We start from the raw sequence: 7925 nt of genomic DNA on the forward strand, positions 1-7925 counted from the left end.
GGTTCTGGAAACAATCTCGTTTTATGTGTGTTTAGTGTTCTATATATTGTTGGCAATGTTACTGTTTGTACTGGTGTATAAGTTAAGTTTTTAAAGAGCATTATTCCATCTCTTGTTAAGTGACATCCTCCTTTATTCTGTATACAAAATCTTAGCCCGATAACAAAATCTGATCCTATATTTAAATCTCTTGCTAATATTTTATTAACATTGTAAACTGGGTTATAGAATTTATTACATGTATTTAAAAAACTTATTTGCGCTTTTTCTATGTAATAATTATAGATATTTTGTGATCCATCCATTTGAGTGGCTGTTATAGGTCTTTCAAGTACTTTTAGTAAATGTTCTGGTACTATTTCTTTATTGATTAAACAGCTAGTACATCCGGGATCTACTAATGCTAGAGTTTCTATCTCTACATCTTTTATTTTAATTTTTACTAAAACTTTTATGGTAGAGAATTCTTTATCTTCATTGCATATTAGACTAGTGTGATTATATTCTAAATTCATAAGTTCTGCCTCTAACTTTTCTAAATGTATCGCTTCTTGTGTATCTGTTTCTTCTATGGCGATTTTAGTTTTTCTTTTTTCTAGAATGGTTAATCTTTGTTCTAAATCATTTACTTGGGTTTCTAAAGTAGACACCCTTAGATTTAGGATTTGATTATTTGTATATTTTTGTCCGTTATTTATTTCTGGTTCTACTTTTATTTTTAAAGTGTTTTCTATACAATTTATACATGCTTCGAAGTAACATTTTTTTCATTTAGCTCTATTGTCTTTGCTTGGATACCAATTACATATACGACATCTATTACTGTCTAAACCTTTGTTTCTTTGGAATTCATGTATACATTCTTGAGTAACATTCATTAAATTATTAATTACTAGATTGTTTAAGTCTAAATCCTCTATCTCTTGTCCTAACTCATTAACTAAGTTATCTTCTTCTGATTCTGAAGAATCAGATTTTGGATTATCTTTATCATTTATATCAATACTTATTATTGAGTATATACTTTCTGTAGCTGACATGTATTCGTCTACATTTAATAAAGTTTCTTGCAAATCCTCTATTTCAGTTGAGAATTTCTAGTTCTATTATTATTTCTTTTAGGACATACATTAGCTAAATGGTCTATGCTTCCACACGTATAGCATTCTAATTTATTTTTATAGTTTTTATCATTTCTATATTTCCTAACATGTCTATCTCTATTTAACCACGGTTTTTTAGCTTTTGATCTTCTTAAGAAGTATTGTTTACGACTATATGGTTTCTGTTTCTTCTTATATTTTCTATGTTGTTTCTGATCATAATTCTGGGTTGTGTATATAACAGATTTGCAGAAATTCATTTCATTTCTTTTTAATTATTTTTGTATTTGTATGTTTGTACATTTTTCTGTTAGTATATCCATTATATGTTGTGTTCTATGCCCTATTGTCCATTTTAAATTTGGGTTGGCTACTACACCATCTCTTTTATATCATCTATCTTCTATTTCTCTTCGTAAAGCTCCAGGTAATTTATTAAATAATTTTTTGCCTAATTCTTTATTAAAGGTATTTCCGCTGACGGTGCAATAATAAAAATAGTCTTGTAGGAATTTCTTTATATATACCCAATGTGAAATGCTTAATTGTTCTAGTTTGATTAATGCTTCCTTTTGTAGTGCTAATAATCCACTATTTGAATCTTTTCCAGTTAATAACATATGCATTTTGTTTGTGAAAGGGGTTTGGTCCCATACTTAATAAAACCTGGAAATCATATGGGCAATTTATCTTAAAACTTTCCCATGTAGCTTTTGCAGATTCCCCTAAGAAGGTTTCTAAATATTTATACATTGTTTCCGTATCTGTTTCTGTATAATGTCTTAAGTAATCTGCAGCTACTATTCCTTTTCATAAATCTATCACTGTATCCCACATTTGGGGATCGTGTGCTGCTATATTCAGAATTTTACCTTTACTGCCTCCTTCTTGTAGTTTAATTGGTTCTTCTATTGGTATTCTTTTACCTGCTGGTTTTATATTATCTCCTCTAAGTTCTGTATCTGAGTTTATCCTAATTGCTGGTCTTCTAGGTACATTGCCCGTACTGTAATCTATTGGTTGGGGATTAGGGTTTGTTTGTTGGAATGGGCTAGCACTTGAAGAGCTAGTTGGTTCTAATTCTGCTAGTTCTTTATAACCTATTGTGGAACTTAATACAGAAATTGTGTCTTCATCTTTTCTTTCAAGGAATAATTTGTTATTTCTATATCCTAAATTATCACTTCTCTCTAAACAGTTTTTAAAATGTTCTATACATTCTTCTATTTTTATTTCGTCCTTTTGACATCTTTTACATTTAAAAGTTATATACTTATATTCTTCTGCTAAGTTTTCAGCCTTTTCTATGGCCATGTCTACTTCATATCCTTCTTGTAGGACTTCTATATTCATAAACTCGCTTTCTGTTTCTATATTACTCTCTATTTCGTCATCGTCTAAATTTCTTTTAGTTGTGTAATTATAATCTGTAAACTTGACTGAAATTTCTCCTTTAATTGTAGTATATAATAGATTAGAGTCTGGTATAAGAATTTTTGGTTTAGTAAATTTGTTTAAATTCCATTCTAAACCTGCATATATTTCTGGGTCTATTTTTATTGATTTTATTAAACTTATGCCTTTATTTTCCATTATTTCAACTACATCATTTACTTTTAGTTTAAATTTAGTATTACTACTTAAAGTTAATTTTCCAATGAACCCTATGCACATTAATAAATTATTTCCACTATTCATTTATTCGTACCCTTTAGTTTGGATTCCTATTTTAATGTTCTTTCCAAATTCTTTTAAGTTCATTAGGAAATCTGGACTTATATAGAATATTCCTCCATTATTTGTCATATCTACTTCAGTTAATCCTATTATTGATTTTTTAATGTCTGACCATCGATCATCATATATTGTTATTAATACTTTGGATCCTAAATTCTTTCTAGTTAGACCTTTTATTCCTATAACAATTAAACCCATATGCATCAATATCATTTTATTATTTTTTATATGTCTTAAAGAATTAGCATTTACTAAATCTAGTATTTTAAAATCTTCTCCTATAGCTGATATTTGTTCTTCTCTATAATGTCTATATAGCTGATTGTCTGTAAAAAAATATCCTGCGTTATATAATGTTTTAGGATTTAATAATTTTAATTGATGTTGTTGGAAGATTTGTAAATCTTTATCTACATCTATTATTTCGTTAAGTTCTTGGTTCTGCTCCATATTAGATTGTCTTCTGCATATTCTGGATAATATATTATTATTTCCTATTCTATTCTCCGAAAAACTTATTCTTTGTCTTTCTTCTCCTTGTCTTTCATTATTTTCGATGGTTCTCCGTCTATTTGATAGAAAGTCCATTTTTGTGGTTTTCTTATGATATTTTTTCTTTCTTGTTTAGGAGTTAATTCAATTCGTTTTAATTGGTTAATAAGTTCTTCTATTTCAAAATTATTTTTTGGTGGCTCTTGGGCTTCTTTATTTTTTATTAAGATGTCTATTTTCTTATGTAGTTCGGGTAATTTCGGTTCTTCCTGAAAAGGTTTTTGAGTTTCTTTGCCTTTAATTAAAATGTTTATCTTTTTGTGTAAGTCTAATAATAACTCTATAATGGTATTATTTTGTTTTAATAAAATTTTATCTGTTATACTTGAAGGTATATGCTTAGATAATCCTTCTGGTTCACTATGATAACTTCTTGATTTTTCTAGTGCTTTATTATAATTTATATCTTCTTCACTCATGAAAGTGATATTTTTTCTAATCTTTTTGTTATTCCTTGCAAATATTTGATTTCTGTTGTCATATTTTCTACTTGTTCTACAAGCTTAGATATTAATTGAGTTGTTTTTACTTCTAATTCTTTAGGTCTTTCTATTATGATTTTTATTAGCTTTTCAATTTCTAATTTTGTAGGTATTTTTTCAAAATTAAATTTGTGATTTAAATACTGAATTTTCCTGTCTATTTCTATTTCTTGTGACTTTAAATAATCTAAATTTTGTTCTATTTTATCTAGTGTCTTTTTATGTTTATTCTGAGTAACTTCTATCTCTTCTAAAATTCTTATTATACTATTATCTTTTTCCTGAAGTTTTTCGCTTGAATTTATCAAAAAGTCTATTATTGTCTTATATTGTTTATCTTCTGAATGTAAGATATGTTCACCCTGGTTGAAATTACACCTTATAGTGGAGTTATCTTTTAATACTCTATATTTCTTTTCTGGTTGAAATCTAAGATCTAAGTAATCAAGGCGTTTTAAAGAAGCTATCTTGTTATCCTAAGTGGTTTAAATTAAGGTATTTTTTACTTATCTTAGTTTGATATTTCAATCTACTATTTGTATAGGTTATATCTAATTCTACTTCTTGTATATTTTCTATCAGCCTAGATTGTTCACTAATTAATACTTTTTTTATAATAGTTAGATGTTATGGTAATTATTTCGTCTGTTTCTTTAAAGTTTAAAATATCTATTTCTAGGTTTCTTATTTCTTTATTTAACAACTCTAGTCTTTCTACAAATTGTTTCCGATTTTTTACAAGTTGATGTTTATAAGCAAATTCTCTATAATATTGACGTTGTATTTCTCTAATACACTCAATATATCTTATTGGCATTTATTATCCTAATTGATAAGATTTTCTCTTAATACGTTCCTTAAGCCACTTTATTCCTGAAGTATTATTTTCTAAATCCCTCTCACAATCTTGTATTTCCCAATTTAACGCGCTTACTAAATCTTCACAAACTTGTCTAGCTGTATTATAGGATTTATGTAATCTGTTTGCTTCTAATAACCTTCTTCGACTTTCTTCTAGATTATGTTTTTTAGCTATTATATTATTTCTTTTTCTGATTTCTCTATATAAATAGAAATAGCTACACCTTATGTCTTGAAAAGATCTATGTTTTTTCATACAGAGTTTATAAACTTTTGCGAGTTAATAGGTAATGTTCCCAAAACCTTCTCGCTCTGATACCAAAATTGTGGTATATTTCAATATTATGATATTCTAAAATTTTAAGATAATAAACTATGATAATTTATTTTTATAAACATAAAAAGATTTATTAAAATTTTAGAAAACTTGCCTTAAATAGCAAGTAAATTTGTCTCTTCAATTATAGATATTATAAATAATTTTTAAAAAAAATAATTAGCAATTGTCTCAAGAATACCGGATAATTTATTATTGCAAACTTTAAGAATATACTTTCTCTATTCCATTTTACTAGTTTCAAATTTTTTAATTTATTGTCCTATTTTACTTGTCTTTTTTTACTTATCAAGACAAGACTATTTTTTTTCATTATACCCTTAGTGTAATTGATTACTCCTTATTATTAGCATTCTTGAAAAATGTTACAAAGAGGAGTACCATTAAGAATACATCATTAAGAATACAAATGGTGCTTTGGTATTAGTCATCCATCAATATTGGAACTAACAACAAGACACAATTAAGAGGGGCAAAATGGTAAAGTTATATTACCAATCATTGTTTTCCTAATAGCAGTATCATCCCAATTTGGGACTGGTAAAATGAGACGGAGGGAGTACTAAAATTTTAGAAAACTTACCTCAAATCACAAGCGAATTTGTTTCTTTAATCATGAGATATTTCAAGCACATACACATGCACAGAAAACTTTAATTTGCAATTGTCTGTCAAAAATACATAATAATTAATTTATTGTAAACCTAAAAAACATACTAAAATTTTAGAAAACCTATCCCAAATCACGAACAAATTTATCTCTTTAATCATAGATACTATCAAGTGTAAAAATGAAGAACATACTAAAATTTTCAACGACTTACCTCAAATAACAAGCAAATTTGTGTCTTCAATCATAAAATATATCAAGATTTTATAAAAAAAAAATAAAAAAAAATAAGAAAAACTTCTCAATTAACAATTACCTATCAAGAATACGTGATAATTTATTTGTTCAAAAACATGCGAAAGATTTTTAACACATACCTCGAATCACAAGTCATCACAGATACTTTACTTCAATTCCTCCCAATAAAGCTTACAATAAAATCACAAAAAATCACACACTCTATCTAAGTTTGATTACAATAAAATTACAAAAAATCACACAGTCTATCTAAGTTTGATGTGCAGTAAAGTACTGTGGCATGTAGACTTGCACCCACTTCTAATAACAAAGGAAAAAATGAATTTTTGGTGACACAACTCGTCAGATTAAAAAAAACCTAAAAGGTGGGCTATGTTTTTTCTTGTCGTAATTTAAAGGTTCGTACCTTACATTCAATTCTATTTAGGGTAAGCTTTTAGTAGTGACTCCAATAGCAGAAAGATAGGGAAAGAAGCTCCATGTTTTAGAAAATATAATTAAATATTTATTTTTAAATATTAAAAAATTAGTAAAAGATGATTTTGTCTAAAAAGAAGATTTTTAATAAAGGACAAAAAATTTAATTTACTTTTTTAAGGGTCTTTACACTTTTAATATATTATAGATATATACTATAGATATAGATATAGATTATAGATATATCAAAACTCCCCCGAACTTATTGCCAAAACTTACTTTAGACTCTAAACTAACTGGGTAATTACTTACTCCCTTAAAAACTTTCAAGTGAATTAAATTCATCCCCTATGACTGACATGACCAAAAAAAAAAAAGCGAGTGAATTTTTTTTTTTTTAAAAAGACCCACTTTTTTATTATTATTATTATTATTATTATTATTATTATTATTATTATTATTGTTATTGTTATTATATGTAATAGAAAAAGAAAAAATAAATCCCTCCTTCTTCTTCCCCCATCCCACTCGTCAACACCCCCACCCCACTGCTCCATTCAAATACCATATCTACCACCATTACCACCACTCATTTCTTGAATTTGACAATAAGAAAATGAGATTTTTTGATTTATTGTTGAATAAACATTCTGATTTTAGTCTTTGGAGATCTGTTATAAAATGAATCATTTGATGTAAATTCACAAATTTGAATGCAAGTGCTAATCAATTATGTTTTTTGGTAGGATTTTATGATGTTCTGTTTATCTTGTTCCTGTGATTTTTTAATTTCTTTTCAATCTGGGTGATTTCATCTTTCATTATGTTTTTTTTTTCAAGATAATTTGATAAAATAAAATTGGTACTGTAGAATTAATAAGCTTATCTAAATCTTGTATATTTTTCTATGCTGGAAATGGTTGGTTTGAATGTTTGTTTCGATGGTGGTAATGACGTTTTTCGGCAAAAATTCACCAAAAAATTTGACAGATATGGCTGTGTAGGGGTGGACAGAGGTGGATGGGGGTACGCACAGGTGTGGCTGTGTGGGGGTGGACGGGATGTGTGCAGGTGTGGGGGTGGACGGGGTGTGTGCAAGTATGGCAGTGGACGGGAGGTGGGAGAGGGGGGGGGGGGGGGGGTGGTTATGAAGAAGATGGAAAACGGAGGGTAGGGTATTTTTTTTAATTTAAAATATTTTATATATATATATATATATATAAAAAATTATATATATATATATAAATATTTAAAAAATACTTTATTTACGTGGCTTCGATGTGGCGATGATGTGGCGCTAATGTGTCAGCGAGTGTGGTGCACTCTCCGTTATGAGAGTGGTATTATATATTAAGGGGTGAAATTAATTAACTTTACAGATATTAAGGAGGTAAATAAATAAAATATTAGTTTAAGTGCTAAAGTAAGTATCGGCGATAAGTTTGGAGAAAGGTTTGATGTCTTATCTCTCTCTCTATATATTGGTGTTATATTTTCTAAAAATATTTAAATAAAAATGTGCGAATCTACACTCAAAGTATTTATATATATATATATATATATATATA

The sequence above is a fragment of the Capsicum annuum genome, chromosome 12 (genome assembly GCF_002878395.1).
Source record: "Capsicum annuum cultivar UCD-10X-F1 chromosome 12, UCD10Xv1.1, whole genome shotgun sequence".
NCBI classification, from domain to species: Eukaryota; Viridiplantae; Streptophyta; class Magnoliopsida; order Solanales; family Solanaceae; genus Capsicum; species Capsicum annuum.